This window comes from Corapipo altera, unplaced genomic scaffold (assembly GCF_003945725.1).
Source record: "Corapipo altera isolate COAL_440 unplaced genomic scaffold, ASM394572v1 65, whole genome shotgun sequence".
In the NCBI taxonomy this organism is placed as follows: Eukaryota; Metazoa; Chordata; class Aves; order Passeriformes; family Pipridae; genus Corapipo; species Corapipo altera.
Genome location: NW_020884891.1, coordinates 8,269,754 through 8,282,587, shown reverse-complemented (window position 1 = coordinate 8,282,587; position 12,834 = coordinate 8,269,754). Strand labels below are relative to the sequence as shown.

General features: G+C 39.3%; 1 long non-coding RNA gene across 3 annotated transcripts in view; it reads right to left on the bottom strand.

Annotated features, from left to right (window-relative positions):
• Positions 1-12,834, bottom strand: part of LOC113948077 — a 269,176-nt gene that overhangs the window by 180,801 nt on the left and 75,541 nt on the right. Inside the window, exon 3 of one of the 3 annotated variants that reach the window (XR_003527975.1) lies at positions 8,389-8,590. The exons of the other annotated variants lie outside the window; for them this stretch is intronic. This is a non-coding gene — a long non-coding RNA (uncharacterized LOC113948077). Of the gene's footprint in view, positions 1-8,388; positions 8,591-12,834 lie in introns of those variants that run through there. 3 annotated transcript variants of the gene reach the window in all.

The following is a 12,834-nucleotide window of genomic DNA, read 5'->3' as shown; positions in this document are numbered from 1 at the left end:
AACAGCAAGTTTCCAACTTGTTTGGATATTTTATTTTCAATTTTTAATTGACATTAAGCATCAATTAAACATCAATCTAACACCAGTAGTACCCTTTAAAATCCCTAGACCATTCATCTTTCTCCTCTTCCCTTATATTGTTTTACCTGCATTTAATGGTATTAACTGTACTCGTCCAACACAGGACATCAGGGAAAAATATTTGACACATTAAAGCACAGACTTAAGAAATTCCACATCACTGACAATCTTCAGCCTAAGAGTTAGGCTAAGGGTTTAGCAAAAGGCTACAAACAGGACAAGACAAATAGCCATCTGTTATAAGCCTCTTTACCCTGCAAGGTCCCCATTATCATTCTCCAGCAGCAATAAATTTCTGTGAGAATTAAACATCTCTCACACTACCCCATCGATCAGTATAACAGTCAGATGCTGCTAAGAGCTTCCTCAAGGGAGGGTGCTGCATTTCCAAAGTCCTATTACCACAAGGAACTGGAAAAATCCAACGTTTCCAAGCAAGAGTGAACTTTCAGAAGAGCCCCTCTGCCTTAGTGCCATGTTATTTTAAACTACATTAAAAGCAGCAACAATAGTTGATCTTTTTTGATTTCAGTGCCTTTTTCTCCCCTTGTGCAGTTCCCTATATTAAACGTTACCAGGTACTTAATAGCCCAAGAGAGGGCTCAAACACCAGAAAATCCAGACATGGTCTCATGTTTTAGTACACAGGATTCAATAAGTGGCTTATCAGATCACAGACCTCAGGATTTGGCTCATCATCCTCAAAATTCCATCTCTCTTCCAAAAGATCGCAGGGGGGAGCCCAACATGGGAATTTCCGTCACCCAAATTTCACTTGTTTTTGCCATTTTAGACCGCGAAGAAATCTTGGCAAACCCTTTCTGAATATGACTGGATTTTCTTCAGGTTTTAATTTAGTTTCAGAGAACAGCTGTAGTCAAATACTCTCATTTCAAAGACTAGTGCAGATAATTAAAGAAAGGGCTCATTTACTCCTAAGTAGCTTGCAGGAAACTTTCTTCCCAATATGTGGCCTTCCTCTCCTCCCCCTCCTTTCTTCCATAATCACTATTTGTAATTTATTATATGTGCCTAATTAAACGTGGGACGCAACTGATCTTCAGTCTCAAATTTCAGCTTATCCTGGTATTTGTGCAAGATGTTCTCATTTTATAAATTAACTGACCCAAAGCATGGAGAAGATACTAAATCTTCTGCTGGTTAGTACAGCCTGATATAAAACTATTGCAGCATTCACTGTTGTATAAAATTATTTTCATTTTATAGCATACTTCCAACATATGCCAGAGTGGGGAAAAAAAGCGGGAGAAAATGAGACACATTTGCCTCCCAAGAAGCCAGGTAAGCATAAAGGTAAAAGAATTAGAATGCAAAAAAATGCTTGCAAAATGAAATGAGAAACAGTATATCCATGGTCAACTGCCTGGTATATTAAATCTTGTCCGCAGGGTGAAGAGAAGGCAAGAAAAAGTAGTATTTTTCCTGTTGTCTTTCTCTTCTGTATGACTTTCCCACAGTTATCACACACAAAAAAATTTCATATATAAAGGGCTGGTTTTCCAAAATTTTTTTTAAATGAAAGAATAAAAACAAAATTAAATAAACATATTTGGTAATAGGAAATTATTTAAAACAAAGCTCTCTTTAGAAAACACAGGCCTATAAAAGACAAGAAAGGCATTGGGACTGCTCCCCTCAAGCATCCCCTGCTGAAACACTTGAGGAATTAGGTGCTATTTTCTGAGTTGCTCTGTTGGACTTTGGCACCTATATTTGATCCAAAGGAGAGGGAAATACAAGTTTTTCTTTTTAAGGATCTGGCTTCCAGTTCTCAAGTGATCTGAGGGGATCACTCGGTCTGGTGGCACAGCAGACCCCACAGAACAAAGAGGCAGGAAAAACCAAGCCAGCCAAGAAAGAAAACAGGCAAGTCTAACAACACTGCCCCAAGGTGATGAGCTGGCTGGCTTTGGAAGGGCAGTAATTACTCCTTGGCTGTTCCTGAAGATCCTCAGAGATTACCTGAGGTTCGGTGCCGGTTAAAGAGGGGGGTGGAAAAATCCCCTCCATCCTGCAGCGTAAATGTCAGAGCTGCAACTCCCTGCCATTTAGTCACACACCACTGTTTTATCACAGACAGGGTTATTTCATCAGGGCCAAAGCACACTCTGGTAGTAGCAGCCCAGAGCCTTTGATGCATTTGCTGACAAACCCGTGAGAAGCCTGTGCTGGAGATCAGGAGCAGGGACCAGGTACAACATCACTGGATCATCACCTACCCAGCAACAGCCTAGACCATGCAAGGAAGGAGAACATTAACTCAGGGAAAAACAATGTCTTAAATACATTAGCCATAAAGGGTCCATTGCAGGAAGACAAATCAAATATAGGTTTTTTTCCACTCAAATTTCAGCCAAAGCCCTTGAAATTGTTTTGAAAGATAATTCACATTAAGGTTTGCTTTTGAAATAGGTACTGTGAAATACCTGGAGTTTCTAACACTGGATTTAACAATTGCAGATTCCATGGTGATAGATGCTGATACAAACAAATTATAATTTGGGAACACAACTACTTTTGAATAATACATGAATTATTTTTTTTTTTGGCCTTTTTTTTAGCTTGATGCTGAAGGTCTCACAGGCTGCAATAATGGTCAAAGACTTGCAAGCACAATCAAGAAAAAGCTCTAATTGTTTTATGCTGTAATAATATATTATAACATTGAAGACTACTCTATCTACTTATTTAGTAAAGTCACAAGAATTATAACAGTAATTCCCTGAAGTTTTCCCTACCTTACAGTTTTCTTCCAAGTGCTGTTCAGGGAGATAATTTTTATCCTTAAAATTCTAGCTGATTTGGGAAGGTTCCTAGTGGACAGGAATGAATCTAATTACCTGCTATAAGGGAAGAATATGCTTAGAAATGCTATTCATCCTGCAATTTCTGGTTTTATTTTGTTCCTTTTTACTTAAGGCAGGAGGTAACACAAAGACCTCAACATTTCATTCACTTTCTCCCACACTGAAATGGAGCAGCTGAAGTGTAGTTAAACTACAGACAAACTTCGAGTCTTGGTCTAAGGAAAAAAAAAAGAAAGGGGGAAAAATACTACTATTTGTTCTAACCTTGTATCATCTTCTGTGTTAGCAGAAGGGAAATCCTGTTTGCACTATAAATTTGCCAGCCTTTAACAGGCAGCCACTGGTTATTAGGCCATATTAACTACATTATTTTGGAGGCAAAGTTTACATAACAGAACTATTCCTGCCAAAACCCACAGAGGAGCTGGTGAATACTGTTGATTAAACAGAATTTCAGCAGGATCTCCTCCCTGTTTGGAGCTGTTAAAAATCTCCAGTCTGACTTACTTCTTGTGAACCCACTTGATGTGGAGACTTGAAATGACCATTTTATTCATTACCCTCATGCCATGACAGCACAAATTGAGCTGAGCTGGGACAGCAGCAGTGTTGCATGGAAATCAGGATTCTCTAGGGGGAAAAAAAGAGTGGTCAATTTTGGTTTCATCTTTCTATCATAATCTGTGAAGACAGAGAAGATATCTTTATGATTGAAATCTAATTTTCCCCTCTAAAAGTAATGTCATGCATTTCATCCAGCAAGAAAAACCATACGCCTGTTAACAGATCCTGTAAATCTTGTTTCAAAGGAAAAATTCATCTTGATGCTTAAGTAATTGCCCCAACACAGCTCCACTAAAAGGCCATCACCAAACAGTCCACCAGCAATCTCTCAAATAAAAAAAAAATAAATAAAACTTTTTGCATCAGTGCTTTGCCATTCAGTTTCTGCTTTTGTCTGTATTGTTTTTCTTCTCATTGTTACACCTACAGTCATTGGGATAAATCTGCAGCAGCTCTAGCATGAAGCCATAGCTAATAAAGCAATTACAGTTACAAAGGGCATCAGGATTCCCCCTAAACCTTTGCCTTTCAGGACTGCTCCAGAATTCAGTTGCTGGCAGAACATATTCCTGTATTGATTCCCAAACAAGAAAAAGGACTCGTTGCTATGGTGTTGCAAGAGGAAGGACAAATACAATTATCATATATCAGCCTGAAGAAATATGACCTAAAGTTCTCTTAGACCACAGTGTTTCAACAGAGCAGATCTTCCCTGCTGCCTGTAGGAAATGCAGCAGAACAGCAACAACAAAGAAGCACCTGAATAGACGAAATTACACCTGTTCTCTTATTCCTCCAATTTCTAAATGCAGTTAATTTAAGCACCTTTATATCTTAGTGTAAGATATTGAAATTCTGAGTAATTAAAATGTGCCTTCAGTCACTTATTCCCTGTCTGCAGGGAGAGATAAACATATTTTGATTCTGCTTTCCTGGACGTACAGTGAACCATCCTCCAGACTTGGTAGCTGCTCACAAGGGTGCTGGTGCCCAGACCCCACAGCAGAAATCCCAAACTGATTATCAGTAATCCCAGCTAAAATGCACAGAGGACAACGGAAACTTCTGGAGAAGAGGAACAGAACATAAAAAGCACAAGATAAAACACTGAGCATGGAAAGGTGCATTCTGGCTTCTTACAGTAGAAATACTTGTTTTTTTCAAAAATGGTGTCAACCAAAAAGGGAATTGATGCCAGGCAGGTATATACTTCCTGCTTTATTAACTCAGAAAGAATTTTTTTTTGGTACATTAAAAACTGAGCTGTAAAGTATTAATTCAATATTTAACTATGAAACTTCATGGAATTGGTAGAAAAAATTGAAATAGCCAAGAAAATAGGGAAAAGACAATTGTCTCAGTTTACTTGATTTAGAACCATTTCCTATTTCTCCCAGAAGAAATTCATGATTCCAGTAATTTAATTTATTAGGGCAACACCTCTATTTTGTAGAGACTTTTCCAGAAAACCATAGGAAAAACTCACCTTAAAAAAAATTTTACATTTCTGTTGTAATAACAACCCATAGTCTGAATCTACAATGAGTTTATTAATTATACATTGTTCTCAATGCATAATTATGTAAAGTGCAACAAATTTGGTCTGATTTAGTTTTCCCTTATGTAGCAAGAGTACATCCATATTTAATAAGACCATTGTAGCAAAAGTGGAAGTCTAAACACCCTGCACTGTCCACAGTTATGAAGTCAGTAAATTAGATCTTCAGTGTGGGCCTTTTGAGACAAATGTAACAATTAAAAACTGCATCCAAAAATTACTCTTTTTAGTGGGGGAATAAAAATACTAAACATCACACTGCAACAGTTTTGCCACAAAGCCAGTGATATGTTCAAATTCACATCAATGATATTTATTATATATAAGCTTTCAGATAAAATGCTAAAAACATAATATTGTTTCAGTCTGCCTGCAATAGGCCATGCATTTTTTAAAGTATTCTACCCAATGTTTCCAAGCTTTCTTCCTAATGGCATTTCAGCTCCCTTCTCCCTGGCATTTTAAACCACATCCAAATTCCTCCAAAACCTCTTTATTTAGACTCTCAGTTTGTCAGTTCTATAGCTTTAGTCACTGTTTTAAACAGAAAATCTTGAAAACAGGAGAACACGTCAGTCTCCAGACAGCACAAAAAGGGCTGGTGCAGGTTGCTAATAAAGTCAAGATTGTTACCAGAGACTTGCAAAGCACTTTTTCTTAGCCATTCACATTCTCACAGGAGAAAATTAACACAAAGCTTCTGGTCCATCTCTTGTGATGGGCAAGGGGGGAAGAAACACGTGCAAACACTCAAAATTCTCAGCCAAGTTCATGACAAGCTGCATGGCTGAGGTACAATCAATGGAGAGGCAGAAGTACAGACCAGAGAAGAGCAGCACTGATGAACCAGGTTAATCTGTGATGCCCTGAAGGAGACCAACCCAGGGATTACAGGGGAACAGTTCCATAGGAAGGAAGCACAGCAAGATGTTTGTATAGGACACACATGCCAGGAAGTCACATCACAGAAGTGCCAGAAGGTTGCAACAAGCTTAGATCTGAGGCAATGGGAAAAGAGAGAACTGCAACATGACCAAAATAAAGGACAAAACACTGCAATAAAATTCCAAACTAAGACTTTTTTTCCTCTCTGAACATTCAAATTAAAAAAAGCCTTATATTTCTGTCTCCAATACTTCCCCCTGCAGATTGTGAGAAGAGTTCCTTACCCACATTAGTGTTGTCAGGGTTTCCTTTGGAGCAGTCTTATATCTCACATGTCAAAAAAAGTGTTAAAAGAAACTTATTTGAAAAACAAACAAAAAAACACCACAGGGAGACAATAACAAGGTACACCTCCTGCCAAAGCAGATGGCAACACACACTGTCAGGGAGTTTGAAAAACTTTCAGTTCTAGCACCAGAACCTTGACTGAATCTTTCTAAGGACATTAATAGGGATGCTTTCAGAAGCAGAAAACTTCCACAGTAGCAGAAGACTTCTGCAGTTCATCCTCCAGAAGGAAGTCAAAATCCTGAAATACTCCATTCAGTCTAATATAGCCCCATCTTTACCAGCATCTCAGACATCAGTTTTAAGAAAGTTCACAGCACTTTGTATCATTTTCCATGATATCCAGTTTCCACAGATATCCATTTTGAAAAAACCCCAGAAGAGAAGCAGAACAGAGAAGGACTTTGATGACTAATTTCCAGCAGGTTCACTGATGTCCAGCTCACTGAGCAACAACTGGAGCAGTCTAAGCTCCCACATACATTATCCCTGTAAGATTTCACTTTTTCTGGATGCCTTCCATCTTCTCTACATCGATATCTTCATGAAAGCAAGTCTAGCAATAACAGACTGACAAAAATGTAAATCTGTGCATTTGATTAAAGTCAGCCCGAGTATATCAAAACAACCCCAAAAATAACTCGGTCCACTTCTGGTAAATGTTGCTTTGAAGCCATATTCCATCCATGCTTTTCTCTGCCATTTCCCAAGCTAAAAGTTTATTCCACTACTGCAGGAAAAGTAAAATCCTCTGTAGATTTTCTTCCCGTAAGATATTTCTCATTTTAAGCACAGCTGAGTGCATGAAATTTGGCACGTGAAATATCAGAGTGCAAAATAGTCTTCAAGGCCCTCAACATAAAAATCAAATCTAATATTTATAGCTAAAAAGAAAAAATAGCTGGAGATGATGCATAAGGAAAACTCAGAAGAAACCTGGAAGCATCTAAAATATTAAATTAAAACCATTTATCTGAAGCAGAAGATAAGTTGAAGGAGTTTACAAAAGAAAGGAAAGCCGACAGTGATGAATGTAGCAATTTGGAAACTGAGAAAGAAAGAAAAGCATGAGGAGAAGGTATGGAGGAGGAGAGCAGGGAGGACTAATAAAATAAGAGACTTCAGAGAAAGGAGAGGAAACTCTGGGTAGCCCTGTATGCATCAAATTTTTTTCCAGGGCAGTAAAAAGGAAATGGGCAACCTCATCCCTCCTCTGACTTCAGTGATCTCACTAGAGTTAAAAGGATAAAACAGGCTGCAAAACATTAAGCTGAAGTCTCTGCAGTAAAACCCTCTCAACTCATTGCACAAAGAGCTCGTCTCCTCTCATGGAATTTTCAGTTCCATTATCCAAGGGTGTTTGCCATATTTACAGCTTTGACACTGAGGAAGGCAACAATCTGGATTGTTTAGGAAAGTCAGGTTCTTCCATGGACCTCTGGGGTGCAGTGAAGTTGGAGGTATCTTTCCTCTGCTCTCTCCTACTGCAGGATTTGACTACAGTATGTGAGATGTTTGGGTCTTTGTACTAAACAATCTCATTATTTTAATAGACATGGGAGCCATTTAATGATCTGCTTGCAGTGGCTCAGGAGACATTTAAGAAGAACAGATATTTCTGTGAAATTCTCTCAATTCAACATCTGTTCTATAGCTGCCTGTGACTGCAGCAGACTGGATTCAACAGCCCATGTGTTCCCTGGTTATCCTGTGGTTTCAATCATTTTATTTTCTGCTGCAGGGTAGCAAGATACAAAAAGTTAAATCCTGAGAGGGCAAAAACCCAAGATGCTCAAAGCAAACGTTGAAGAATTTCTTCATAGCCCAAGGTTCATTATCACTGCAGGAAGCTTCACAAAATCAGAAATTAATTGCTTAACAATGGTAATCACTGATAGAACAGATGTTAATGTCATTACCATATTAAGAAACTGGTTAGGTAGTTTAACAACCCTGAAGCCATAGGAACATTACTCCACAAAAGTAATTTTAATTCAGCTAAAATGTTCTTGAGCACTTGTGTAGTACCTTTGGATTGCTGACAGCTATGTCCAGCCTACAGCCCATCTAATCAATACACATTTTCCTGCTGATCTACAGATAAGTTAGCTATTTATCCCAGGATTCCTTAGCAAACGGCAAAAGCAGGGTACTGTTGGAAGCATTTAACTTTGCAGGAATCTGAAGGACAAAGTGCTTTGTAAATTATTCAAGTTTCCAGAGCTACAGTAGATATGCAGGGCCTCAGTCCAGCTCACAGGGATTTCTGCAGTCTTGTGCTTTCCTTGGAGTAGTGCAGAAACACATTCTGACCCTTTGAGCATACCTAAAACCAGAAGTAAGAGGGTGTAACGAGTCATCACCAATCAGCACATGAACTTTTCCATAGTGCCTCCTGTGAACACATCTTCTAGTGCTCAGTAGGATGTAGAGAAACACCTCAAGAATCTTACAGGCAGTAAGAACTATCGGCTATTGTTAAACATCTATTAAATTCTATAGTGTTTTCCTGTAAGGGATATACACTGTTTTGAGCTGAGTGGCTTGAATTGCATTTCATCAGTCAGCCTGAGGCCAGGGGAGTGCAGGAGTGATCTGTCCATTATGTATCTTGAAGTCATTATAACAACCATTACCAATTTCGGAGGCAGTTTTATTTAATGGCATCCATCACCGCCCTGCACCCCTCCGTGGGCACTGCCTGAGCACAGCCCTCTCCCAGGCAGGATAACCGAGCCAGAATTCAAAGGGCAGTGCTAACACGTGCCCTGCAGCAGCGATTAGCACCAGAAAGGTCAAGGTTTAAAATTAGGTTTTGCTGTTTCACTTCATAGGAGCAATTTTGGACTAATAGCTGTCCCATCTCTTATTAGCTCTGAGTAGTAAGTCATACTACAAAAGCCCTGCAAGGCATGCCTGACAATGATTTCATTTTTTTTTACTACTAGCACCTTCAGGCATTCTCCTTGAGCTGGCACAGGAATATTATTTACATTGTGGTTAGGAAGTAGACAGGCACTGCATTTTGATTTTCATGTACTGTATTTCTAGGATTCAGAATCTGCACTCAGCCAAGTGGCTGAATACCCCTGAGACTCATTACTAAATACAGAGTGATCTAGACAAATGTTACTGTTCTAATCATTTGTACTTCTCAAAGGCATCAGCCATGCAGCAGCAGATCAACAATTTCAAGGTAGATGTAAAAGACTCTTTTTATGCTTATCAATTTGCATATTGGAAACAGTAATACTCTTCTTTGCAGTTAACAAATGAGCTGCTCAATTTACTGCTGATGTTTTTACAACTTGGCATTTGCAACTCACTGCATTCAAATCAAAATGTAAAGGATGGCCTCATGACGTTCAGCAGAGAGGTTTCCAGCACTATATATATCAGCAGTAATACCTTCCCACCCTAAATAACCACTGTCACTTGCAACAGTAGGCTAGATTCTGACTTCATCCAGATGCGTAGGAGTTCATGCAGGAGCTCCTGATTATGCCTGGATTTTTCACTTCAAGCAGAGAATGTGTGCACCTCCATATCATCAGATAGTGGCAGTCCTTGTAATTATCTTGTCTCCTTCGATTTTTCTTAGGCTTTCCAAAGATTATTCTCCCTCTCAGAAATTATTATACCCAGGAAAATGACATTCATTAAATACAGTGAGGCAATGCTAATATCAAGGACAAGGAAGGAAAAGGGGTTGAGCTTTTATCCTTTTCATTCAAGAAAGCTGAATGAAATTATTTTTATTGTAATCCTGGAATGGGAAGAGATCAGTCTCAAGTTTTAAATTCTATAAATCTCCAAAGCACTATTTTTTCCACACACTTTTCAAGTTTATCTTTAAGATTTTAAATTTCTTCACTGAATGAAAATTTATCTGTCTTCCAGAAAACACTATTCCTGGGCTAAACAAGTACCTATGTAATACCCACTCAGTGCATTCAAATATCTAGCAAGATAATTCCTACTTCTCCCCTTTGCCATTTGCATTTAAATAGCCTGGCATTTCACTGGGGAGAAAAATTTGTTTAAAAGGGTATAACCTGTATTAGTTATACTTTTGTGAACAGAAAATTAGAATTACTAAAATAACGATACAAAAGCTCTTAAGAAGCCAAGAGACACCACCAACAAAAGCCAAAGCTGAGCTAACTCAAAGTTCTTTGACTCCCTAAGATCTATTCAATATTATCTGCAACTTTGGAAGGGATGTTATTCCTCTGTAAGTCCAATAGCTGCATTAAACTGATAACACATGTCTATATATCTTAGGGAAAAGTAATAAACCCTGCTGTGAAACACTATTTCCGTAGTATCTTGGAGGAAAGATAACTTTTTACACAAACTCATTTTTCATTACCACAGCATTGTCTTCTCTCTCCAACAGGATATAAGATGATTCCACAGACAACCTCAAAAATGAGTGTTTATCCAAGCTCACCCTTTACACAAAAGCTGCCCATCTCAAGAAATTAATAAAAGCAGAAATGCATTATATTCTTCCAGAAAGTGAAAGACAACACTGAGATTAGCAGAGCTAAACTATTTCAAGTTCTTTTCAAGGCAGAGACATCACCTCCCATGAGTTACAAGGACAGTTTAGTTGAGAAACACCATTTTTACAATTAGTCACTTTTATTCCTTTATTGTAGCAAAATAAGTAATTTGAAACATTAACTACATCATAAGATCTTAGGAATAGTGATTTTCCAACTTTTCCTAAACCAGTTGTCTTTGCACTCTCATTCAGACACAACTTTCTTACTGTGTTTTCTCCACCTTCTCTAGGCATTTAAAGAAAGCTTTGTATGTGGGTTGTCATGGTGTAAAGACAAAGGCAAAGCTTCCACACTGCAGGGAACTCCTCAGTGCAGACGAGACCCTCCAGCCCTCTTCATGCTGTGAGCGTTACTGAAGTCCACAAGGACAACTGCTTACTGTATTTCTACAATTTCCTTCTAATTTAATATCCCATTTAAGATGTTTTTGAAATATTAACACTACTATAATGAGATAATGTTATTATAATCCTGCTGAAACAGAACAAGTCAGTTTATTGCTGTCAGCAGTGTAATTGCAGAGGTATTGCCACTCTTTGACCGCTGGGATGGGAGGGAAACAGAGGTGCCCAGCTCCACAGCCCATCCACAGCTCTGCTCTAGCACAGGGAGAGACACGCCAGACTTGGTTTGGGCTCCAATAGAAGCAACAAATAAGGTCTCCTCTCTAGCCCAGCAATAATCATCCTCTGCTCAGCACTTGGAGTCCCACCAAAAGCAGAGTCTGCAGCACAGCCTGCACACGGGGCATTGCTCCAGACCTTCCTGCAGCAGAGTGGGCTCCAGCACCACACACCTGCATGCTCCGAGCTAAACATTCCTTTCTCCAACATCAGCTGCTCCCTGTCCACCCTCAGCAGTGCTGATGTGACTCCAGCACTGGCCAGCCAGCAGGTATTCTACTGATCATAACTAACTACAACTTTAGGACTCATTTTCAGCACAGTCATATAGACTCAGACCCTAATTTAGTAAAACAATTCTGAGTCGTAAAACAAACAGCTCCTGCCATGGGTTACTCACAGTCTGAGCTGTAAGAACAAGCTTAAGGGCAGCTCAACACACTGCTGAGCTTAAGTTACTCATTATCCAGTCACCCATTGGCACCATTCAAGATAAGTTCCTGGTCCCTATTCTGCTTGGCAACCTCATCTCCCACTAACTTATGGCTCGCGACCTGGAATTTCAGTGGCCTGGAATTTCAGTCATGCAATTTTAACCATCTCTACAGACAGCTTTTAGAAAAAAATATAACTTCAGAACTAGACAAGACACAACATGCCCAGTAAAGATCAGAGTAATTGAGCCTGGCAGGCTCCTTCAGATGAACAACCCAAGGACTTAGGAAGGATGCACAGCTCACCTAGGACAGCTGATGGTGAGTAGGAATGCCCCAAGGGATTTCAGATGAACAAAATGAAACATCATACCTTTCAAACCTGTATTATCCATAAATACATACTTAAATTTAAACATTTTAAGGGGTTTTTTTGAGTGATTAGTAAATCTGTGGCAGGAAGTCTCACAAGAATATCCAAATACAGAATTAAAAACATAATTTTACCCTGCTATTTGCTGCTATTGCCAGCAAAAATTATCCAACTTCTATTGAAATACATCACTATTATTTTACTCTGATCTTTACCTCTATTTGCAAAAAACTACTCAGAGGAAAATAGAGCAGTGGGAATGGTGCTACATGATAAAGGTCAAATGGTTATTTCTCTGTCCAAGCAGATTTCAAGGCAGAGGTCCATTCATTTCTCCCACACCAACCCCCCAAATCAGCCAACTCGAGTGAGTAAACTTTGGCTGCAATGGAAGTGCCCAGATCCCAAAGGTGCCAGGTGTGTCCCCAGTGCTACACAAGCCATGTGGAAGCAAAATGACAACTGACCACATCTGAGTGGCTGCTATGGACCTGGACTGGGAAAAGGTGGGATTGGGAACGCAGTGCTGCTCTCCTCAGGGACCAGAGCCCACTGCCATTGGGTGCTGG